Source organism: Nelumbo nucifera, chromosome 3, assembly GCF_055504915.1.
Source record: "Nelumbo nucifera cultivar China Antique chromosome 3, China Antique-T2T, whole genome shotgun sequence".
NCBI classification, from domain to species: domain Eukaryota; kingdom Viridiplantae; phylum Streptophyta; class Magnoliopsida; order Proteales; family Nelumbonaceae; genus Nelumbo; species Nelumbo nucifera.
The window spans coordinates 16317518-16343916 of NC_142651.1; the positions used below are offsets into that span (position 1 = coordinate 16317518).

Below are 26399 nucleotides of genomic sequence, written 5' to 3' on the forward strand. Positions count from 1 at the left end.
ACATCATGACACACGGTATTTTATAATAGTTGGATGATACCCTAGCACCACATAGGCGATGATTTGTCTTAGCCAAAATGATAGAGTCCCAGTTAGCGATCTACCTCCGCCGACTTGGCGACCAACTTCCGCCAACCTAGTGACCTACTTCTACCGACCTGGCGACCTCATACACAATTGGGCAACTCGACAGAGTGACTAGCAGCACCTTGTCCAAGGCTGCCCTGTAGTACCTCGTCATTATGGGTCCAAGAGACATCGACATGATGAGTGACCTCCTCGAGGACTTATCGACCTGACTAAGGTACAGGTGGCGACTTGTAAGACATGCTCACCGACCTCTTCCTTAAGCAAGTTATTGTTTTCGACTTCTTCGAGATCACGACGCTTGACCGTTACACTTGTTTTGCCGTATCGTCCGCATCGAAATTGATTGAACAGACTCTATCCCTCTCCTCCAAACATGGCGGATGCGGTTTCCCGGGAATCTCAGACACGTTACAGAAAGCTCTCGGTTCCTTACGCCTATATAAATGTCTCATTTCCAACCTTATAAGGTATGCGCAATTTAGTTCTCGTAGGTCCCTAACTCTTTCACTTTTAGCTTACTCAAAAATCTCCAATTCGCTAACTTAAGCATCGGAGTGCCCACCCCGAGTAAAGCAGCCCAGACACTCTAACACTATCTTTTTGCAGGTTGCCCCAGTAGATTATATAGCTTGTCATTATTCAACTTAGCATTCGAGTCACGTTCCAACAAGGAATTATCCAGCTTAGCTTTCAAGTCACCTGCTAGCAGGGAGCTGCCAGATCATGCATCATCAGAACCTAACATGGCGTTACATCAGGAAGTGTTTATCGATAGGATGGTTCATGCCACATTAAAGTACTTGAGCTAAGTTTAAGACAGTTCGGGGAGGACCAACCTGCGATGTCGGCCATCATCTCAAAGTGTTTATGTGGCCCAAGCATCTGACGAGTCATCCAACCTCATTGAAGCTGACTTGCATAGACCACTCGATTTGTACCTTTCAGGTCATTTAATGCCTTTGAGATATTCGAGGGGCATGTTGCCCATGTAGCGGCAGTTACATGAATTTCCCCCACTTCTTGGGGAAATGACGAGTGGTCGACTTAGTGATCATTCTCGAGTGCTCCCTAGGATCCTGGTGGTTGAGGCTACTACCTTCGAATATGTTGGGGACGTTTTGGCCACCCCCCGAAGCCTATATAAGGGCAGCTTCTCATCCTCAAATGGCACTCTCTCTAATAGCTCTTTAGCTCTCATTTTGCTCTCCTTGCTCCCAGCTCTCCTAGCTCTGCATTGACTTGACAATTTGAGCCTCCTTGCCTGGGTCCACAACCTCAAGCTCTCTAACGTCGTCTCCCTCGTAAGTACATCTCGCGCAACCACATCTGACTCACTACTCCAGCATGGACCTGAGCAAATTGAGCAACATTAGGGTCCATCAATCCAACACCAGGTTCTCGACTTCTCATCTTCTGGTTCTGCACAACATGTAGCAAATTATAAGTTATGCTTTATATCGATCGAGAGGGAAATTTTGATGAAATTAGAAGTTCTAGTGGACTAGAGACCGATTCGAATAGAGTTTATGTGAGTAGTAAAGCTTTTAAAAGGTAAAGCCCGAATTCGAAGATGGGGATGTAAAATGGCATATTTTTCCCTCCGAGTTTCAAGAGCAGTGCTGATTAGGGAAGTCTTGGGTTTACTATAGCAGTGCTTTGGGCTTATGCTTCAACTTTTAGGCCCACTTATTTGTTTTTTTAGATGTAGGTTCAAAATAAATAGCACAATCAAAACAAAGTGAGCTTCAACTGATTTTTCTTTATATATAGGATTGGGGTGTTCTACTCGTACGAGTAGATTCCCAAGAGTAACCCATTTCTATTAATTATATAAATATATAATAGTTATTATAAATATTGTTAATAACTAGATATTGAACCATTTGAATAGTTTTGACTGTTTTTTATTTTTCAAATTTTTTTGTCAAAATGGTTCGATCGTTCGGTCTTCGAGTTAGTTTTAAAAACCATGATGTTATGTCATTCGAGTGTATGACTCATATGACCCAAAAATGGAACCGTTCTGGCCACTGGTTTTCGTGTCGACGGTCCGACCGCTCAATTTGAACGGACGGCCCATTCTGCCAACAAAAATTTAAAAAAAATGGCCAAAAACCATTGAATGGGTTAACGGGTTGGTGGTTCGACCACTTGGGTCAATGGATCGTTGACCAAATCAACAGTTTTTGGACAGGGACTGGGATTGGGGTAAAACAGAGCTAGTTGCCTTGACGGTTTCCAATTAAAAAATAAAAAAATGGATGGCCCATTCTGACAACAAAAATTATAAGCAAAAAATTGAGTGTGTGAGGTCCATTAAGCAGTACCATACGTGTTATGTCATTTAAGCGTGTGACTCATACGACCTAAAAACGGAATCGTTCTGGCCACCAGTCGAACGGATGGCCTGTTCTGACAACAAAAAATTTAAAAACTAAAAAAATGACAAAAAAAACCATTGAACGGATGGTCCATTTCCAATTAATTATATAAATATTGTTAGATAATTAGATATATATAATTATCTAATTATATAAATATATAATAGTTAATATATATTGTTAATAACTAGATATCAGACTGTTCGAACGGTTTTGACCATTTTTTATTTTTTTATTAGAACGGGCTGACCGTTCGACCTAGTAATCGGACCCTTGACCGGTTTGGCCTCTAGGTCAATTTTAAAAACCATGATGTTATGTCATTCGAGTGTGTGACTCATACGACCCGAAAATGGAACCGTTATGGCCACCAGTTTTTGGGTCGACGGTTCGACCGTCTGGTTCAAACAGATGGCACATTCTAACAATAGAAGTTACAAAAATAAAAAAACAGCCAAAAACCATTGAACGGGTCAATGGATCGACGGTTTGACCACTCGGGTCAATGGGTTGTTGACTGATTCGGTAGTTTTTGGCCAGGGAATGGATCCTTCCAAGGATGAATACGAGTGGGAAGGTAGTAAGGAGAGCGCATCAGGGAATGACAGTGCGACCTTGCACAATAAGCTTGGGGACATGAAGAGGAGCTTGGTTGATATTGTTTATGGTACTAATTATGGGTTCCAAGCGTCTTAAGAAGTTAGAACGAAGGTTTTGGAATTGGTTAATCACCTGGAATCTTTGAATTCGACCCCTACTCCCTTGGAGGCTACATCCCTTCTTGATGGAAATTAGATAATACTGTAAGTAAGTTTTATTGGTTTTAATTTATTTTCTTAATTTTCTTGGTGGGAGGCTATGGAGCTACCTATAGTTGTAGGGTTGTTAGCCGAAGTGGCCGGATTGAAGCTTCTTTGATGAGGAAAGACTAAGGGTTTTGCGAAAGAATTTCCACCAAAACTTCTCCTGACTCCACAGTTTCTTTCCTGGGTCCTTCAGTTAGGGTTAGTTCTATTTGTAATGGGAGAAGGAGACCTGTTTGAAGATATCACCATGGGAGACGCATCCTGTTCTTCTTCAAGTTCTCAAACGAAGGGAGAAGCAGCGATCGATGGAGGAAGAAAGTAGCAGCCAATGCTTTATCACTATTAGGGTTTTGGATTGAAGAATGACAGGGTAATTTTGATATATTGCAAAATGGACCGAATATAATGAAGGGCAAAATAACAAATTAACCATGCCTATTAGTCAAGTTACTTTATCTCACTGACATGGTGAGTTTTGGAGGTTTTGAAAAGTTGTGGTGAATTTAAGAGAATTCATAAAAAGTGATGATGGATTTTGAACAATTACCCTTAAAAACTACATTTATTTTTTGGATAAATCTCTTGAACTACCTGTTCACTAAATTGACAAACTGTACCCTTACTGTTTACATTGTCTTTTTTTGAAAATTATCATCATCATTAAATTGAGACGAAAATATTGATCTTATGTTTTTACCCTTCCGTTAAATCTCACACAACGAAGAGGAGAAGGGGGCGGAGGAAGAAATCACCGCCGGTCCACTTCAACGGTAATCGACTGTCCTTGTTTACTTTTTCCTCATAACTTCATGGATTGGGAAATTGGAATTGACGAGGATATACATTTGTTCAACTAGAACGGGTGTTACCATTGTTAAGCTAACCCAGATGGACTTACGAGAGGAGGATAGGTTGGGTTGCAGCGGTTTCTGATCTGTTATTTATATTCTTCTGGTTTGGGGGCATTTTTTAATTGTTTTTCTTTATTGATTATTATTGTTTGCAAGTTACGATGCGGATATGGCAATGCTACAGTTGTTGAAAACCTCGAGATAGGTTGGTGGGAGCTCATCTTCTACAAGATACGAGCAGTTTTTTGGTTTCAGACGTTGAAATTTTATCACATAAATAGGTTGTTTCAGTAGAAAATTTCACAACCATTTATCTTGTTTCAAGCCTTTCCATGATTTTAACATAAAGGCTGTATGGGTAGTGGAGCCATTGATTTGGTGGTTCATGTTCGTTGAAATCCCGGGCTAGTCATCGCCACCACTTGGTTCGCCGTCATATCTCTCTGCCAAGACAAATACGACACCACTCCGCCGACTTGATTTCTCCTGCAACTCCCCTGCCTGCTCCGCCGTCCAATCTTCTCTCCCGTCTTCCGACATCTATGCCTGTGTCTCCAACAACTCCGCTGCCCACTCTTTTCTCCTGTCTTCCAACATTTGCACACCGTGTCTCCTGCAACTCCCCTGTCCGTCCACTCTTCTCTCCCGTGTAAACCACTGAAGCTTCCCATTGCTCCTTCCCTTGCCCTCTTTTTTTTTTTTTGGTTTTTTTGTTGGGTTTGGGTGGAAGCCATGCTGGTGGAGCATGAGTTCTTCGAGTTAGGATCAATTCGATGACGACATCTATGCTTATCGAAGATTGCGTAAAGACAATCTGGTCTTTCTTGTAAGGTACAAGGTAACCCGCCTCGTCGCCTGCACCGAGCAACAGCCTATCGGCAAAACAGCAGTGGACGCTATCATTTTCGGTTACAATGGCGCCGGTGGTAGTTCTCTGTCCACTGTCAAGAAGATGATGAACAGAGATGAAGATGGAGGAAGGAAAAGCAGAGGAAGAAGTAGAAAGAGATGAAGAAGAGGGGGAAAGAGAGAGGGAAGAGGAGGGGAAGTTTAGGTCTTGGGCCGAGGCCCGAGCTTCAGGCTTTTTATGAGGGCCGGGCTCGGGCTTAGAAAAATCTGTTAATACAGAGTGAAAGCCCAACCCGGCCATCCTGGCCCATGAACAGGTCTAATGCCAATCCATAAAATTCAGATCAAGAATCCTCAATTTACCCCTTCGTCAAGCAAAGATTCCATTTCAACCCCTCTCGTTAGCCTAAACACCCGGAACCTAGATTCTTTGATCTTTATACATCCGAACCGATCAAACCACACCATTAAACTTTGGACACATTAGAACACTTGACTATAAAGTTTTAACCTCAGATTCTCCAATTTGTCCTTCCATTAAACCAATATTCCATTCTAAAACATCTTGTTGACCTATATCGGCCCCCATCAACCAATCATACATTACCACCAAATCCTAGATACCCAAAAAATACCCACTTGTAAAATTGAAGTCCAAAATACCATCGCTTTCCTTTCTATCCACTAAGATTTCATTTCAAGATTCTAGATTGACCAAATCCCAAATCTGCCCAATCTGGGCCCATTTGGCTTAAACTAACCTGGCCAATCACTTCAGACTACCAAAAAACCCTACATTGTGAATTTTCATCCAAAACAGACATTGTTTGCCCTTCCATCACATCAAGATTCCATTTTGAGGCCCCATATTAATTGAATCAAACCCTTTTTAGATATGCCCGATCTGGGCCCACTTGGGCCAATCCAACCTGACCAATCAAATGGAAATGTACAAAAAGCCTATCCGATAGAATTGCAGTAAAAAATACTCTTATTTACCCTAAAAAAGATTCCGTTTCGACTAATTTCATAGCATACATTCACAAAACCCTTTACAGCGGTTATACCCATTTCAACTTTCCATTTTTTTACCCGAAACCACCCACCATTGGACCATAACCCCGGTTCAACCCCCTGACCCCGTTTAACCCAAATACCCAGTTCAACCTTCATTCGCCCTAACCTACAGTTCTCTTCTCTCCCCTATTCGAACACCCAACCACAGCGGCGGCAAGCGGCGGTAATCCCCAACCTCCGGCCGTTTTCTCTCCATCCCTCTTCCTTCTTCTTTCCTCTTTCCTTTTTTTTCTTCATTCTTCTTCTTCCTCTTCTCTCTGTTTCCATCACCTCCATAGAGCTCTCTCTCCCTCTCTCCTCCTCTCTCTCTTTCTTCCTTTCCCGAACCAGTTGCAGCGGTAAGCCTTCCCTCCGTAGAGATCTCTCTCAGCTTCTACTTACCAATCCATCAGATCTCTCTCTCAGCGGCAAACCTCCCTCTTCTCGGTCATCCTCGCTTGGGCGGAACTACCGCTGCAACTCCTAGCAGCGGCGGTGCCCTCATTTTGAACTCTCTTTCTTCCCCTCTCTCCCTCTTTCCATAACTGTCAAGACCGAAAAATGATCAGATCCACTCTCCATCATTTTTCTATCTCTCATCTAGATCAAACCAGCATTTGCTCATCTTCGTTGTTGAGACGGCGGCTGCGATCAGAGGTTCCAAAATCGAGTAACAGCGGCGACCTCCGGCCAGATCTCTCTATCACTCTCTCCTCCTTCTCACCGGTTCCCTGTCTTTCGGCTGAAACTGTTGATCGCTTTCTACTTTTGGACATCCAGCAGAGGCGGCGGCAAACATCCCATCTACCTTCCGTTTTTACCTCTTCGAGATTCCTGATTGCAAGCACCGAACACCATGTCGTTTTGAAGCAAGAAGATAAGAAACGACACCCCTGTTCCGGCGATCGAATTCAGGCAAAAATCCAACCAGGTAATCCTGTCATTGCTTCTCCCCTATGCGCGATCTTTCTTTTTATTTTCTGGAATTTATGCTATTGCTGCTATATGGGTCTGAGGAAAGGAAAAGGGTACATCCGCTAATGAGGTGCTACCGAACCGGCTCCTGTAAGCTTCGGACTCTTACTCAAACTCGCCATTGTTTTTCTTCCTGTTGCCATTATTCTGTGGTTTTCTAAATTGTTAGTTGTTTAAATGCTGTTTTTCCTTGGATTTTTGTTCTTCTTCTCTGTCATTTGCTAACACTTGATAAGTTAGATTCTCATGAAACCTTGATTAGGTTAAAACTAATGAAACCTTTCTTCTAATTATCTGTTATCTCCTATTTTTTCCAGTTTAGTTTATTTCAGATTTGTTTTCTGTTTTCTCTAAATGCTTAGTCTGATCCCTTCAGTCCTGTTTTATTGGTTATCTAAATTTAGGCTGAGTGGTTTGTGGTTATCTAATTTAGGCCCCATCAGTGAAGTCATGCTAGAAATAAATATAATTATATAAAAATAATAATAAAAATTCAAGAAAAAAATGGAAAGCTAAAAAAATCTATGATAATGGGATTTGGGATCGTCACATTAGAATACATGAAAAGGGGAATAAGCTACTAAAAGGGGGAATAGTAATTAAAAAAAATAATAATAAAAATAAAAAAACTAAAAAAATAGGAAGGGGAGAAAAAAAATACAAAATACAAAAGATTCAAAAAATCAGAAAATGAAAAAGAAGAATAAAAAATAGTCCCATAAGATAAACATACAAATAGGATTTTATGCGACAATAACTAAAAAATAAATAATTGGTGAAGACAATAAATATAATAATAAGTAAAAAACAATATAAAAACAAATAAAATAAGAAAAATAAAAATTATAATGTAAAAAGGGGCAAATTAAAATAAAATAAAAGTAAAATAAAAAAATATGAATAAATAAAAATTGGGAAGAGTTTTCTGGCCTTTTCTTGTGATTTGCTTTCTTTAGCCATGTCAATTGTTTTCTTTTTATGATTATGTTTGTTTAAGACCTCATGTGGGCCCCACCTATCCAACCCGGGAGAGGGGTGTCAAATCCCTTCCCACTCTAATCTGAGCCTTACCCAGACCGGTTAGCTGGTGCCACGGGCATTGGAGTCAAAATTAAAATGAAAACATTTCTGAAAATTATTCTTGGAGGTCCCATCTCCTCCATTTCTTAAATAAATGGGAGGCGACTCCAAATCCAACCCAAGTGGCAAATGAGCTGTTTTTTCGACGCTCACAATGCCAACCTAACTATAATATTTTACATTAAAACCTCTTTATTTCATTCTTTTTATTTAAAAATTAGTGCATTCCTTTCTTCCAATATAGTCCAAGTCGTAGTATCCCTTGCACATCTCCATATCAATCTTCCACTTTTCTTTGATGACTTAAGCATGGAACCATCAAACAACTTGTCCAAATTAATACGTTGAGACCACTTGCATCCCAAAAGAGCAAGAAACTTTTCCTAAATACACTAGACAAATGGATAGGAGATCAGGAAGTGGTAAGACGTCTTCCCATTTGTTTTTGCACATTAGATGCGAATCGGGAGATTTGTTCCACTTGGATCTCTTCCTTTGTATTAAATCACAAGTATTAATGTCCCAATGGAAGACTTCCCAAGGGACGACAACTAATTTTTTGAGGGATAGGATCACATTGAACTTCCTTTACGAGAAAGGACATGTGTGAGAGAGTAGAGAGAATTAAAGATTTTAAAGGAGGTGCAAGAAAACCACCCATAGGACTAGTGGCCTAGAAACGAGCATCCAATGTAATAGGATCAAGAGCAACCCCATCGAACATATGCGAAAGGCTAGAAACAAGTGGAATTTCAGAGTTCCAAAGGTCTTCTTCTTAGCCCAACTTTTCAGCCAAAGACCAAAGGAGACTTCAGGTTGGCATGCTCAGAAATAGTTTTGCCTTTAAGAAAGGAAACAGTGAAGATGGAATGGGAGATATCTTTCAATGGGGACTTCTCAACCCAAGGGTCTTCCCAAAATTTGATTTTGTTAGACAAGACAAGGTCCTACTTGATGTGATTAATTAACATTGGGAGGATACCATGGATGTTTCTCAAAAGAGAGTCAAGAGTAGTGATATCTGATAGTCCATCATCCCAGCCTTTATTTGTGAGCCCATTAATACTTACCACAACCCGATGGCATACAGTTTTGGAGGCTTCGTGGGAAATCGGAAATCATTGACACATGGTTGTGGTGAGCATTCATTGGCTCTCAAAGAATGGTTGGGTGCTGGAGTTTTGCGCAGAGCTACCCTTTCTTACTTCTCTTTGGAAAGCAATTCATAGTACTCTTCCCCTATTTGTTGATCACATCATGTATGATCTCAGCTTTGGCAACAAGGTTAAAATTTGGAAAGATTTCTAATTTGGGAATGCCTGTTGAGAGGTGTGTTTCTTTGTATCTATGCCATATCTAATTTTAAAGGAAAAACAATCTCTGAGTTTGGTCTACCTTCATCATCCCTCGGCTTTAATTGGAAATGGATTTTAGTAGAAATCTAGGAGTTTGAATTTTTCCTATTTGTAGTCTTTTGAATTTGTTTTTTGGGGTGGTTCTTGATAGCTCAGTTCGGGATAAATGAATTTGGGTTATTAACTCTTCAGGTAGGTTTTTTCTTGTGGTTCCTATTTTAATATGTTGGATAGGGTTACTCCCCCATCTAACTCCATTCTTGTGACATGTCGAGAGATCTAATGTGTACCTGTTCGAACATATGGAAAAGCTAGAAACAAGTGGAATTTCAGAGTTCCTAAGGTTTTCTTCATATCCGAAATTTTCAGCCAAAGACCAAAGGAGACTTCGGGTTCGAATGATCAGAAATAATTTTCCTTTAAGAGAGGAAACGGTGAAGATGGAATGAAACATATTTTTCAATGGAGACTTCTCAACCCAAGGGTCTTCCGAAAATTTGATTTTGTTAGCCAAGACAAGGTCATACTTGACGCGATTAATAAACATTGGTAGGATGCCATGGATGTCTCTCAAAAGAGAGTCAAGAGTAGTATTATGTGATACTCCGCATCCCAACTTTTATTTGTGAGCACATTAATACTTACCACAACCCGATGGCATACTGTTTTGGAGGCTTTGTGGGATATCGGAAATCGTTGACACATGGTTGTGGTGAGCATTCATTGGCTCTCAAAGAATGGTTGGGATGCTGGAGTTCTGCGCAAATCTACCCTTGCTCACTTCTCTTAGGAAGGCAATTCATAGTACTCTTCCCCTATTTGTTGATCGCATCATGTATGATCTCAGCTTTGGCAACAAGTTAAAATTTGGAAAGGTTTCTAGTTTGGGAATGCCTGTTGAGAGGTGTGTTTCATTGTATCTATGCCATATTTAATTTTAAAGGGAAAACAATCTCTGAGTTTGGTCTACCTTCATCATCCCTCGGCTTTAATTGGAAGTTGGATTTTAGTAGAAATCTAGAGTCTGAATTTCTTCCTATTTGTAGTCTTTTGAATTTTTTTTTTTTGGGGTGGTTCTTTATAGCTCAGTTGGGGATAAATGAATTTGGGTTGCTAAATTTTCAGGTAGGTGTTTTCTTGTGGTTCCTCTTTTAATATGTTGGATAGGGTTACTCCCCCATCTAACACCATTCTTGTGACATGTCGAGTGATTTAATGTGTCCTGTTCGAACATATTGAAAAGGCTAGCAACAATTTGAATTTCAGAGTTCCTAAGGTTTTCTTCATATCCCAAATTTTCAGCTAAAGAACAAAGGAGACTTCGGGTTCATATGCTCAGAAACAATTTTCCTTTAAGAGAGTAAATGGTGAAGATGGAATGAAACATATATTTCACTGGGGACTTCTCAACCCAAGGGTCTTCCCAAAATTTGATTTTGTTAGCTAAGACACGGTCATACTTGACGCGATTAATAAACGTTGGTAGGATGCCATGGATGTCTCTCAAAAGAGAGTCAAGAGTAGTATTATGTGATACTCCCTCAACCCAACTTTTATTTGTGAGCACATTAATACTTACTACAACCCGATGGCATACTGTTTTGGAGGCTTTGTGGGATATAGGAAATCGTTGACACATGGTTGTGGTGAGCATTCATTGGCTCTCAAAGAATGGTTGGGATGCTGGAGTTCTGCGCAGATCTACCCTTGCTCACTTCTCTTAGGAAGGCAATTCATAGTACTCTTCCCCTATTTGTTGATCGCATCATGTATGATCTCAGCTTTGGCAACAAGGTTAAAATTTGGAAAGATTTCTAGCTTGGGAATGCCTGTTGAGAGGTGTGTTTCTTTGTATCTATGCCATATCTAATTTTAAAGGGAAAACAATCTCTGAGTATGGTCTACCTTCATCATCACTTGGCTTTAATTGGAAGTTGGATTTTGGTAGAAATTTAGGAGTCTGAATATCTTCCTATTTGTAGTCTTTTGAATTTGTTTTTTTGGGGTGGTTTTTTATAGCTCAGTTGGGGATAAATGAATTTGGGTTGCTAACTCTTCTGGTAGGTTTTTTCTTGTGGTTCTTCTTTTAATATGTTGGATAGGGTTACTCCCCCATCTAACTCCATTCTTGTGACATGTCGAGAGATCTAATGTGTACCTGTTCAAACATATGGAAAAGCTAGAAACAAGTGGAATTTCAGAGTTCCTAAGGTTTTTCTTCATATCCCAAATTTTCAGCCAAAGACTAAAGGAGATTTCGGGTTCGCATGATCAGAAATAATTTTTCTTTAAGAGAAGAAACGGTGAAAATGGAATGAAACATATTTTTCAATGGGGACTTCTCAACCCAAGAGTCTTCCCAAAATTTGATTTTGTTAGCCAAGACACGGTCATACTTGACGCGATTAATAAACATTGGTAGGATGCCATGGATGTCTCTCAAAAGAGAGTCAAGAGTAGTATTATGTGATAGTCCCTCATCCCAACTTTTATTTGTGAGCACATTAATACTTACCACAACCCGATGGCATACTGTTTTGGAGGCTTTGTGGGATATCGGAAATCGTTGACACATGGTTGTGGTGAGCATTCATTGGCTCTCAAAGAATGGTTGGGATGCTGGAGTTCTGCGCAGATCTACCCTTGCTGACTTATCTTTGGAAGGCAATTCATAATACTCTTCCCCTATTTGTTGATCGCATCATGTATGATCTCAGCTTTGGCAACAAGGTTTAAATTTGAAAAGATTTCTAGCTTGGGAGTGCCTGTTGAGAGGTGTGTTTCCTTGTATTTATGCCATATCTAATTTTAAAGGGAAAACAATCTTTGAGTTTGGTCTACCTTCATGATCCCTTGGCTTAATTGGAAGTTGGATTTTAGTAGAAATCTAGGAGTCTGAATTTCTTCCTATTTGTAGTCTTTTGAATTTGTTTTTTGGGGTGGTTCTCGATAGATCAGTTGGGGATAAATGAATTTGGGTTGCTAACTCTTCAGGAAGGTTTTTTCTTGTGGTTCATCTTTTAATATGTTGGATAGGGTTACTCCCCCGTCTAACTCCATTCTTGTGACATGTTGAGAGCTCTAATGTGAACCTGTTCGAACATATGGAAAATGTTAGAAACAAGTGGAATTTCAGAGTTCCCTAAGTTTTTTTCATTTCCCAAATTTTCAGCCAAAGACCAAAGCAGACTTCGAGTTCGCATGCTTAGAAATAATTTTCCTTTAAGAGAGGAAACGGTGAAGATGGAATGAAACATATTTTTCAATGGGGACTTCTCAACCAAAGGGTCTTCCCAAAATTTGATTTTGTTAGCCAAGACAAGGTCATACTAGACGTGATTAATAAGCATTGGTAGGATACCATGGATGTCTCTCAAAAGAGAGTCAAGAGTATTATTATGTGATAGTCCCTCATCCCAACTTTTATTTGTGAGCACATTAATACTTACCACAACCCGATGGCATACTGTTTTGGAGGCTTTGTGGGATATCGGAAATCGTTGACACATGGTTGTGGTGAGCATTCATTGGCTCTCAAATAATGGTTGGGATGCTGGAGTTCTGCGCAGATCTACCCTTGCTTATTATCTTTGGAAGGCAATTCATAGTACTCTTCCCCTTTTTGTTGATCACATCATTTATGATGTCAGCTTTGGCAACAAGGATAAAATTTGGAAAGGTTTCTAGTTTGGGAATGCCTGTTGAGAGGTGTGTTTCTTTGTATCTATGCCATATCTAATTTTAAAGGGAAAACAATCTCTGAGTTTGTTTTACCTTCATCATCCCTTGGCTTTAATTGGAAGTTGGATTTGAGTAGAAATCTAGGAGTCTGAATTTTTCCTATTTGTAGTCTTTTGAATTTGTTTTTTGGGGTGGTTCTTTATAGCTCAGTTGGGGATAAATGAATTTGGGTTGCTAAATTTTCAGGTAGGTTTTTTGTTGTGGTTCCTCTTTTAATATGTTGGATAGGGTTACTCCCCCATCTAACACCATTCTTGTGACATTTCGAGAGATTTAATGTGTACCTGTTCGAACATATGGAAAAGCTAGGAACAAGTGGAATTTCAGAGTTCCTAAGGTTTTCGTCAGATCCCAAATTTTCAGCCAAAGACCAAAGGAGACTTCGGGTTCGCATGCTCAGAAATAATTTTCCTTTAAGAGAGGAAACGGTGAAGATGGAGTGAAACATATCTTTCAATGGGGACTTCTCAACCCGAGGGTCTTCCAAAAATTTGATTTTGTTAGCCATGACAAGGTCATATTTGACGTGATTAATAAACATTGGTAGGATACCATGAATGTCTCTCAAAAGAGAGTCAAGATTAGTATTATGTGATAGTCCCTCATCCCAACTTTTATTTGTGAGCACATTGATACTTACCACAACCCGATGGCATACTGTTATGGAGGCTTTGTGGGATATCGGAAATCGTTGACACATGGTCGTGGTGAGCATTCATTGGCTCTCAAAGAATGGTTGGAATGCTGGAGTTCTGCGCAGATCTACCCTTGCTCACTTCTCTTAGGAAAGAATTCATTGTACTCTTCCCCTATTTGTTGATCGCATCATGTATGATCTCAGCTTTGGCAACAAGGTTAAAATTTGGATTGATTTCTAGCTTGGGAATGCCTGTTGAGAGGTGTGTTTCTTTGTATCAATGCCATATCTAATTTTAAAGGGAAAACAATCTCTGAGTTTGGTCTACCTTCATCATCCCTTGGCTTTAATTGGAAATTGGATTTTAGTAGAAATCTAGGAGTCTGAATATCTTTCTATTTGTAGTCTTTTGAATTTGTTTTTTGGGGTGGTTTTTTATAGCTCAGTTGGGGATAAATGAATTTTGGTAGCTAACTCTTCTAGTAGGTTTTTTCTTGTGGTTCCTCTTTTAATATGTTGGATAGGGTTAATTCATCGTCTAACTCCATTCTTGTGACATGTTGAGAGCTCTAATGTGTACCTGTTTGAACATATGGAAAAGGCTAGAAACAAGTGGAATTTCAGAGTTCCTAAGGTTTTCGTCATATCCCAAATTTTCAGCTAAAGACCAAAGGGGACTTCGGGTTCGCATGCTTAGAAATAATTTTCCTTTAAGAGAGTAAACGTTGAAGATGGAATGAAACATATGTTTCAATGGGGACTTCTCAACCCAAGGGTCTTCTCAAAATTTGATTTTGTTAGCCAAGACAAGGTCATACTAGACGTGATTAATAAACCTTGGTAGGATACCATGGATGTCTTTCAAAAGAGAGTCAAAAGTAGTATTATGTGATATTCCCTCATCCCAACTTTTATTTGTGAGCACATTAATACTTACCATAACTCAATGGCATACTGTTTTGGAGGTTTGTGGGATATCGGAAATCGTTGACACATGGTTGTAATGAACATTCATTGGCACTCAAAGAATGGTTGGGATGCTGGAGTTCTGCGCAGATCTACCCTTGCTTACTTATCTTTGGAAGGCAATTCATAGTACTCTTCCCCTATTTGTTGATCACATCATGTATGATCTCAGCTTTGGCAACAAGGTTAAAATTTGGAAAGATTTCTAGTTTGGGAATGCCTGTTGAGAGGTGTGTTTCTTTGTATCTATGCCATATCTAATTTTAACGGGAAAACAATCTCTGAGTTTGTTTTACCTTCATCATCTCTTGGCTTTAAATGGAAGTTGGATTTTAGTAGAAATTTAGGAGTCTGAATATCTTCCTATTTGTAGTCTTTTGAATTTGTTTTTTGGGGTGGTTTTTTATAGCTCAGTTGGGGATAAATGAATTTGGGTTGCTAACTCTTCTAGTAGGTTTTTTCTTGTGGTTCGTCTTTTAATATGTTGGATAGGGTTGCTCCCCCGTCTAACTCCATTCTTGTGACATGTTGAGAGCTCTAATGTGTACCTGTTCGAACATATGGAAAAGGCTAGAAACAAGTGGAATTTTAGAGTTCCTAAGGTTTTTTTCATATCCCAAATTTTCAGCCAAAGACCAAAGAGAGTAAACGTTGAAGATGGAATGAAACATATGTTTCAATGGGGATTTATCAACCCAAGGGTCTTCCCAAAATTTGATTTTGTTAGCCAGGACAAGGTCAAACCTTGACGTGATTATTAAACATTGGTAGGATAACATGGATGTCTCTCAAAAGAGAGTCAAGAGTAGTATTATGTGATAGTCCCTCATCCCAATTTTTATTTGTGAGCACATTAATACTTATCACAACTCGATGGCATACTGTTTTGGAGGTTTTGTGGGATATCTGAAATCGTTGACACATGGTTGTGTGAGCATTCATTGGCTCTCAAAGAATGGTTGGGATGCTGGAGTTCTGCGCAGATCTACCCTTGCTTACTTATCTTTGGAAGGCAATTCATAGTACTCTTCTCCTATTTGTTGATCGCATCATGTATGATCTTAGCTTTGGCAACTAGGTTAAAATTTGGAAAGATTTCTAGCTTGGGAGTGCCTGTTCAGAGGTTTGTTTCCTTGTATCTATGCCATATCTAATTTTAAAGGGAAAACAATTTCCGAGTTTGGTCTACCTTCATGATCCCTTGGGTTTAATTGGAAGTTGGATTTTAGTAGAAATCTAGGAGTCTGAATTTCTTCCTATTTGTAGTCTTTTGAATTTGTTTTTTGGGGTGCTTTTTGATAGGTCAGTTGGGGATAAATGAATTTGGGTTGCTAACTCTTTAGGAAGGTTTTTTCTTGTGGTTCCTCTTTTAATATGTTGGATAGGGTTATTCCCCCGTCTAACTCCATTCTTGTGACATGTTGATAGATCTAATGTGTACCTGTTGAATCATATGGAAAAGGTTAGAAACAAGTGGAATTTCAGAGTTCCTAAGTTTTTTTTTCATATCCCAAAATTTCAGCCAAAGACCAAAGGAGACTTAGGGTTCGCATGTTCAAAAATAATTTTCCTTTAAGGGAGGAAATGGTGAAGATGGAATGAAACATATGTTTCAATGGGGAATTTCAACCAAAGGGTCTTCCCAAAATTTGATTTTGTTAGTCAAGACATGGTCATACTTGACGTGATTAATAAACATTGGTAGGATACCATGGATGTCTCTCAAAAGAGAGTCAAGAGTAGTATTATGTTATAGTCCCTCATCCCAACTTTTATTTGTGAGCACATTAATACTTACCACAACCCGATGGCATACTGTTTTGGAGGGTTCGTGGGATATCGGAAATCGTTGACACATTGTTGTGGTGAGCATTCATAGGCTCTCAAAGAATGGTTGGGATGCTGGGAGTTCTGCGCAGATCTACCATTGCTTATTTCTCTTTAGAAGGCAATTCATAGTACTCTTCCCCTATTTGTTGATCACATCATTTATGATCTCACCCTTGGCAACAAGGTTAAAATTTGGAAAGATTTTTAGTTTGGGAATGCCTGTTGAGAGGTGTGTTTCTTTGTATCTATGCCATATCTAATTTTAAAGGGAAAACAATCTCTGAGTTTGTTTTACCTTCATCATCCTTTGGCTTTAATTGGAAGTTGGATTTTAGTAGAAATGTAGGAGTCTGAATTTTTCCTATTTGTAGTCTTTTGAATTTTTTTTTGGGGTGGTTTGTTGATAGCTTAGTTGGGGATAAATGAATTTGGGTTAATAACTCTTCAGGTAGGTTTTTTCTTGTGGTTCCTCTTTTAATATGTTGGATAGGGTTACTCCCCCATCTAACTCCATTTTTGTGACATGTGAGATCTATTGTGTACCTGTTCGAACATATTGAAAAGCTAGAAACAAGTGGAATTTCAGAGTTCCTAAGGTTTTCTTCATATCCGAAATTTTCAGCCAAAGACCAAAGGAGACTTCGGGTTTGCATGATCAGAAATAATTTTCCTTTAAGAGAGGAAACGGTGAAGATGGAATGAAAGAAGGTTACACAGTAGGAAGGAAAGAAGGTTATACAACAGTTTAATGACTTAGTTAGACTACTTACAGATAACAAGTTTGTATTTAGTCTAGGTACATGAAGAGCAGAAGGTAGGAACAAGGAGACTATAGCCTTGATGGTTCCCTTGCCGGAGATAGAGGCAAGAGAATCATCGGCTAGTGTGATTTTGTCACGTCCAGGAAGTAAATCATATGAAACAAACATGGTAGAAAGGTTGGTCATATGATCAGAAGCACCTGAATCAATAATCAAAGGGATCTTAAGATTACCTGAAATGGTTGCATGATTGGCAGAAGCCCGTATACCTGAATGAGCAAATGCAGAAGAGGCTGAATTTTCTGAAGGGTTGGAAGAAGAAGTCACACCCTCTAGGTGACTGATCATCCTCCAAAACTTCTCATATTCTGCTTTCATGGTTGCTAACTGCGCACAAGCTGTCATCTCTTCAGTATGGTACTTGTCACTATCTGGACCAACAGCCACATTAGCACTCCCTGCCCTTTTGTTATCATGCTTCTTCTGAAACCGAAGATGTAGAAGCTCAGGATGTAATTTCCAGCACTTGTCTTTAGTGTGTTTTGGCCTTTTACAGTACTCATAGACAACCTCTTTCTTCCCTGAGCCACTAGGAGTCCCTGCAATCCCTTTGGGTTTCACTCCCATATTAGCAAAGTGATCATTTAGACCAGCCCCTTGAACCTGGACAATCCTTCAGCTCTTTTCACTACTTACCAAGGCATATGCTTGTGACAGTGAGACACTGTCCTTGGATGAAATATTTTGTTTTGTAATATCATACTCTAGGTTTAGTCCGGTTAAGAACTCAAACACCCTGTTTCTCTCAACCAGTTTTCTGTAGGGCTCTGCATCATTAGTGGTGTCCCAGGTTACAGCTTCTATCAAATCTATTTCTTGCCACAAAGACTTCAGTGTTGAAGTATACATCTAAAGGTTTCTCCCCCTGTCTTAAATTCTTCACATCAATTCTCAACTTGTAAGCTCTAGCCACATTTAATTATTGGGAATAGGTTTCAGCAACACTATCCCAGATTTCCTTTGCTGAATTCATCCACAATCAGTGCTGGTTAATCTGTGGCTGCATTGAGCTCACAAGCCACCCAATAACAGTATAATTTTCTTGCATCCATTCTCATAAGATGGATCATCTTCTAAGGGAGCCTTCTTGCTCCCGGAGATAAAACCCCACTTTCCTCTACTACAGATATGAATCTTTACCGATTGTGACCATGCCAGATAATTAGTTCCATCCAGCTTGACTGTGGTCACAGTCAGTAAAGAGTCAAAAGAGGTTCCCGGAACCTGCTCGAATTCAGCAACATTATTGTTTTCAATCTCTGAGGAGTTCATCTCTTTAACCACTTCAGAAAGATTTCAACCAACTTCAAAAAAAGGGCACCGAATGAAGATGGAACAAGGACTGTGTTAATCCTACCTCAATGCAGCAGAACCACAAATCTGAGTCACACCCGAAAGCTGTGAGAAGCAGAAACAGAAGCCGCACCTTGTAGACTACACGGTACACCAACCAACTTGGTTCGGTCTTCAAGAAAGAAAATCAGAAAAACTCCTTTTCTAAACAGAAATTCCAGGTACTGTCCAATCAGCATCCAAAGGAAGCAAAAAACTTCAGAGACCTTTTCACAAACACAAGGTGGGCAGTAGAGGAGACCACACTTTCAAAAGATTAATACAGCCCAGAAAATAGTCCGTACAAGTGCCCTTAACAGTCCAAAAGAAAAGGCCAACCAGCAGTACTGATTCCAGAGATATTTCAGCCACTTGAAAGTCCAAACAATATGAAAACAACCCAAAAATTTCTGGGCTAAAGCAGTCTAAAAGAACAGCCGGATAGCAGTACTGATTTCAGAGAAATTTTGGATACTTTAACAGTCCAGAAAAATATAAAGAAAACAACCCAATAATAATTGGGCACCACTCTCAATCTCTGATTTAAGCTCTAAATCAGGAACCAACCTGTTTTCTCCGATTCTTCCTGGTCACCAGACAACTCTCCAAGAGATTTGAATCTTGGGCACCTTCTTCAATCTCCAATCACCTCCAAGAACCAGGCGACTCAAGCTGAAGCTTCCAGTTCTAGAACAACTCTCATGTAGTCTCGGTTGGACAACACCTACATGAGAGCCCAAGCCAAGTTTAGGCCTGCTCTGATACCAAGAAGAAAAACAGTCCTTGAGAATAGAGGACTGTTTAGAACAGATGCAGAAATCAAAAGAAAACGACAGAAATCCTTCTTCTAAGGAAGAGAAGGTGAAGAAGAAGATGGCGGCAATAAGGGTTCAGAGAAAGAGAGTTTCGAACCTTAATCTCTCCTCTTACCCCCTAACACTATTTTATTAAATTAAACTTTAATAATTTACAAAGAGGCCCTTAGTTGGGCAAGAAATTAAAAGAACATAACATAGAAAGAATAGGCCTAGAATAAGGCCCATTACAGTAAAGAACATAAAAATAAGAAAGGATAAACAGCCTATGGGCCATTCGGCCCATCTTCTCTACATCTTTGAAAGGCAATTCATAGTACTCTTCCGCTATTTCTTAATCGCATCATGTATGATCTCACCTTTGGCAACAAGGTTAAAATATGGAAAGATTTCTAGCTTGGGAATGCCTGTTTAGAGGTGTGTTTCCTTGTATCTATGCCGTATCTAATTTTAAAGGGAGAACAATCTCTGAGTTTGTTCTACCTTATTCATCCCTTGGCTTTAATTGGAAGTTGGATTTTAGTAGAAAACCAAGAGTCTGAATTTCTTACTATTTGTAGTGTTTTGAATTTGTTGTTTGGGGTGGTTCTTGGTAGCTCAGTTGGTGATAAATGAATATGTGTTGCCAACTCTTCTGGTTGTTTTTTTCTTGTGGTTCCTCCTTTAATATGTTGGATAGGGTTACTCCCCCGTCTAACTGCATTCTTGTGACATGTTGAGAGTTCTAATGTGCACATGTTCCCTTAGATGTTGTTTTTTTTTTGTTGGGAAGTTTTCAATGGAAGAATCAACCCTTATGACCTTTTGCAAAGAAAGGAGACGTAGTTGGCCTTAATCTCCTAAGTGGTGCATCATATGCTAATGGAGTGGTGAAGAACAAATCTATTGTTTTCACCCTATGTGCCAAGCTAACTATAATGTTTTCCATTAAAACTCCTTTATTTCTATCTTTTTATATAAAAGTTCGTGCATTTCTTTCTTCCAATATAATCCAAGTTGTAGTATCCCTTGCACATCTCCATATCAATCTTCCACATTTCTTTGATGACTTGAGCATAGAGCCATCAAATAACTTGACCAAACTAATAGGTTGAGACCACTTGCTTCCAAATAGAGCAAGGAACTTTTCCTAAATACACTAGACAAATGGATAGGAGAACAGGAAGTGGTAAGTCATCTCCCCATTTGTTTTTGCTCATTAGATGCTGTTAAGATGTGCCGAATAGGGGTAGTTTAGTCTTCTTCTGTTTATTAAGTAACTTGCTTATGTGCCAGTGTTATTAGAGTTACTCTGCCCCACATTTAAGTAAGGGCATTTCTGTCTTTGTAAACATCATTTGAATCTAATATAGATTAAGGGGGTCGACTGGATGGGTTAACCATCAGATTTTCTACTGACCCTTCTACTTCTTCTTCTTCTTCTTCCTGTTCGGACTACTGTAGCAGCAGTCGAAACATGGTATCAGAGCCATGCTTCTGACCTATGTCAGTTGGTAAAGCACCTCAGCATTGTTTGTGACTCTTCACCTTCGTTTTTGGTCAGTCGATGGAGAGAACTGGTTCGCCCTAGGTCAGGAGCATTACAGCTTGTCTCTCTGCTGCGCATAACCTTCTTCAACAAGGAAAGTGCCTTCAGCAGTGAATGGTTGATTGATATTCTCAAAGGAAGGTCGGTTCTCTCTTCTTCTAGTGTTACTTATATTTCTGGGTAGAAACCCTATAAGAAGCTGTTAGTATTGAGTAGAACCTAGAGAACTAGGTTCATTGTCTCAAAGGAAGGTCGGTTCTCTCTTCTTCTAGTGTTACTTATATTTCCGGGTAGAAACCCTATAAGAAGCTGTTAGTATTGAGTAGAACCTAGAGAACTAGGTTCATTGTTGCCCTAGGAAGGGCTGTGTGTGCAGTAGCCGAATGGTGTAGGGCTGCTGTAAGTTGTTGAATGGTGTTAGGGCTGCTGTAGGTGGCCGAGTGGTGTAAGGTAGAATGCAGTGACCTTGCCGAACTCCTTGTGGTTGTGTAATGCCTTCTTAAGTGTGTTAAACAAGTCTGAACTGGGTGCAGCAGATTTGGCTGTGTTGTGGTGCTTGAGTGGTTGTAAGAGGGCCTCTACTTGTGATTAGTGAATGGTAAACTGATGCTTATGTGGGACGTAAGTGTGTGAAGTCAGCAATAGTGTGAATAAGAACAAGTGTGTGCTTCCACTGTGGTGTTTTGAGGCTGCAATAGGTGCTGAATTATCAAATTGTGAACAACATCAATCAACTTGTAGCTGAGAAGTAAAGTTAGAGACAACTGTGAAAGAGTACAATGGCAGCAATAGGAGATGGCTACAATGATCAGAAACCTAGTGTAGTAATTTCCTCCGACTACCTAGGGGTACAAATGACCTCAATTAAGGTAAATGGGGAGAACTATGTTCCATGGGCTAAATCAGTGGAAGTTTTTCTCAAGGCAAAGAAGAAAGTAAAGCATGTAAGAGATGAGAAACCACCGGTTGACTCTCCAGGGTTTGATGATTGGGAACAAGAAGATGCTCAAATCATGACTTGGCTGTGGAATAGCATACCACTGCATGATGAGTATGAACGGTTCCTTCAAACTACTTCACAGCATACCACTGCCACATATGCCCAATCAGGTATTGCTTGCATATCATCTAAAACTTCTTCCTGGATTATTGACTCTCGAGCCTCAGATCATATGACCGGGACTCCAGGTGTGTTCTCTTCTCTTTCTGAAACCTCCACATCACAAACTGTTACACTTGCCAATGGGTCCTCATCTCCCATCTGTGGTGTTGGTAATGTTGATTTGGCTTCTGTCCCCTTATCATTTGTTTTATATGTACCTAAGTTTCCATTCAATCTTATGTATGTTAGTAAAATAACCAAAGCTCTTAACTGTTCTGTTACCTTCTTTCCTTCCACTTGTGTTTTTCAAGATCTCAAGACGGGGAAGAAGATTGGTAGGGGGCATGAAGCTGGTGGATTGTATTACCTTGACGGCGGTGGATCTTCAATTGCACTTCAGACTTCCCTCACTCCTCTACAATGGCATTGCCGACTGGGACATCCATCTCTCAAGGTTCTCAAGATGTTGGTTCCATCATTGAGTCAGTTGTCAGTTTTACAATGTGAGTCATGTCAGTTTGGTAAACACCGTCGTGTGTCCTTCAGTCCAAGAGTTGAGAGTCGTATGCTGAGTCATTTTTCTTTGGTTCATTCAGATGTTTGGGGTCCAATCAAAATAAAGTCTTATAATGGGTATAAGTATTTTGTCTCCTTTATTGATGATTGTTCAAGAATGACATGGATTTACTTAATGAAAGAAAGAAGTGAATTATTTTCCATTTTTCAAAAATTCGATGCTGAAATACACACACAATTCGGTGTTCCAATCAAAGTTCTCCGTTCAGATAATGGTCATGAATACTTTCTTATTGCATTTCAATAGTATTTAGAACAGCATGGCATTATTCATTAGACCTTGTGTGCTTTCACCCCTCAACAAAATGGGGTGGCTGAACGGAAGAATCGTCATCTTCTTGAAATTGCTCGGTCTATGCTTCACCACATGAATGTTCCTAAATGGTTTTGGAGTGATGCTGTACTCACTGCATGTTTTCTCATTAATCGGATGCCCTCTTTTATTCTCCATGGTCGGTCCCCCTTCTCCATCTTGTTTCCCACTTTATCTCCGTTTCCATTAACTCCTCGTGTCTTTGGTTGTGTACTTTGTTCATAATTTGAGTCCTGGATAGACAAGCTAGATGCACGCTCAATTAAATGTGTCTTCCTTGGCTACTCTCGGACTCAAAAAGGGTACAAGTGTTATAATCCCATTGCCCGAAAGTGCCATGTCTGCCCTGATGTCACATTTTTTGAGTCTGTCCCCTTCTTCTCCAATCATGAAGCACCCTTGTCCTCACCCTTACCTCCTCTTCCTCTTCCTGTCAGTGATTCAGTTCCAAAGGCTGTTGTTGGAGTAGACTCATCTCCTCATCCAGTGTAGGTCACCACTGAACGACCACCGATCCGACAAGTGTATACACGTCGAACGACACCGGCCCCTCCTCCTGCTTCTACCTCATCTGCGGATCCTCTCATGGCTTCTATTGCTGAACCTTCAGATCTTGACCTACCCATTGCCTTACGGAAAGGTAAACGTAGTTCTACACTCCATCCCATTTCCAATTTTGTTTCATTATCTCGTCTTTCTACCTCACATCGCTAGTTTGTTTCACTTTTGTCTTCTATTTCCATACCTAACAATGTTCAAGAAGCTCTTAGTTCACCTGGATGGCGGCGGGCAATGGAGGAGGAACTTTCTGCTCTTCAACATACTCAAATGTGGGAACTTACTACTCTCTCACCTGGTAAGCATGGTGTGAGCTGTAAATGGGTGTACATTGTGAAATACTTGCCAGATGGTAGTGTGGAGCGTCTGAAGGCCAGACTTGTTGCTAAAGGTTACTCACAGTTGTATGGGCTACATGGAGACATTCTCTCTGGTGGCTAAAATTGGTTCCGTTCGTGTCCTAATTTCCTTGGCAGTTATGTATGATTGGCCTCTCCTTCAACTTGACATAAAGAATGCCTTCCTCCATGGTGATCTAGTGGAGGAGGTATATATGGAGCAACCACCTGGGTTTGTTGCTCAGGGGGAGGGTGGTAAGGTGTGCAAGTTGAAGAAAGCAATTTATGGGTTGAAGCAATCTCCACGTGCTTGGTTTGGGAAGTTCAGCGAAGTGGTGAAGAGTTTTGGAATGAAGCAATGCCAGGTTGATCACTCAGTGTTCAGCTATGACTCAGAAGCTGGGAAGATTTTATTAGTGGTCTATGTGGATAATATTGTCATCACTGGTAGTGATAAATTGGGGATTGGCAAACTAAAGGTGTTTCTGCAAAATCATTTTCAAACAAAGGACCTTGGAACATTAAAGTATTTCTTGGGAATAGAGGTTGCCAGGTCAAAACAAGGTGTGAATTTGTGCCAAAGGAAATATGTCCTTGATCTATTGGAAGAAACAGGACTGTTAGGTGCAAAACCGGCTGAGACCCCTATGGAACCAAATGTTAAGTTGAGCAGTGATACAGGAGAAGTATTTGAAGATCCTGGAAGGTATAGACGACTAGTGGGAAAGTTGAACTATTTGACTATCACGAGACCCGACATCTCCTTTGCAGTCAGTGCGGTGAGCCAATTCATGCAGAACCCTCGTATAGCTCACTGGGATGCAGTCCTTAGAATTGTGAGGTATTTGAAAGGAGCTCCAGGCCGTGGGCTATTGTATAAACCAGGAGGAAAACTTGAAGTAGTTGGGTATACAAATGCGGACTGGGCAGGCTCAGTGAGTGACAGAAGATCTACTACAGGCTATTGCACATTTCTGGGAGGAAATCTTGTGACATGGAAGAGTAAAAAGCAGACAGTTGTAGCCAAAAGCAGTGCTGAAGCCGAATATAGGGCCATGGTTCACACTACCTGTGAATTAGTGTGGCTGAGGAATCTCCTACAAGAAATTGGGTTTCACATGGATAAACCTATGAAATTGTACTGTGACAACCAAGCTGCACTCCATATCTCATCCAATCTTGTCTTTCATGAGAGAACAAAGCACATAGAGGTTGATTGCCACTTTGTGAGAGAGAAGGTTCTTGCCGGAGAGATAAATACAGAACATGTGGGCTCCAATGACCAGTGGGCAGATTTGTTTACAAAAGCTCTAAGCTCAGGGAAAGTGAACTATCTATGTAACAAGCTGGGATTATATGACATATATTCTCCAGCTTGAGGGGGAGTGTTAAGATGTGCCGAATAGGGGTAGTTTAGTCTTCTTCTGTTTATTAAGTAACTTGCTTATGTGGTAGTGTTATTAGAGTTACTCTGCCCCACACTTAAGTAAGGGCATTTCTGTCTTTGTAAACATTATTAGAATCTAATATAGATTAAGGGGGTTGATTGGATGGGTTAGCCATCAGATTTTTGACTGACCCTTCTTCTCTTCTTCTTCTTCTTCTTCTTCTTCTCCTCTTCCTGTTCGGACTATTGTAGCAGCAGTCGAAACAGTGCCAATCTAACTATATTGTTTCCCATTAAAGCCTCTTTATTTGTTTCTTTTTCTTTAAAAAAATGTGCATTCCTTTCTACCCATACAGTCCAAGTTGTAGCACATCTCCATATTAATCTTCCTCTTTTATTTGATGACTTGATCATGTGACCATCAATTTACTTGCATTCCAAATAGAGCAGGGAACTTTTCCCAAATGCACTAGACAATTGGATAGGAGATTAAGAATCGGTAAGTCGTCTCCCCATTCGTTTTGTACATTATTTGCAAATAGGAGATTAGTACCAGTTGGGTATCTTCCTTTGTATTAAATCACAAGTATTAATGCCCCATGGAAGACTTCCCAATAGAAAACACTAATTATCAGAGAGATAGGATCACATCGAACTTCCTATACGAGAAAGGACATCTGAGAGGGAGTAGAGGAAATTAAAGATTTTTAAGGAGGCACAAGAAAAACCACCCGTAGGACTATTGGCTCACATACGACCATCCAATGTAATAGGATCAAGAGAAACCCCATCCAATGCAAAAGGCTAGAAACAAGAGGAATTTCAGAGTTCCTAAGGTTTTCTTCTTAGCCCAAATTGTTTTGCCTTTAAGAGAGGAAACAATGAAGATAGAGTGGAAGATATCTTTCAACGGAGACTTCTAAACCCAAGGGTCTTCCCAAAATTTGATTTTGTTAGCCAAGACATGGTCATATTTGATGTGATTAATGAACATTGGGAGGATACCATGGAT

General features: G+C 40.0%; 1 long non-coding RNA gene across 2 annotated transcripts in view; it reads left to right on the forward strand.

Moving 5' to 3' along the window:
* The first annotated feature begins 4462 nt into the window (after positions 1-4462).
* The window catches only part of LOC148800981 (uncharacterized), a 69173-nt gene continuing 47236 nt past the window's right edge, over positions 4463-26399 (forward strand). Inside the window, exon 1 of one of the 2 annotated variants that reach the window (XR_016084309.1) lies at positions 4463-7098. This is a non-coding gene — a long non-coding RNA (uncharacterized LOC148800981). The remainder of the gene's footprint in view (positions 7099-26399) is intronic. The other variant, XR_016084310.1, reaches the window with a different exon arrangement.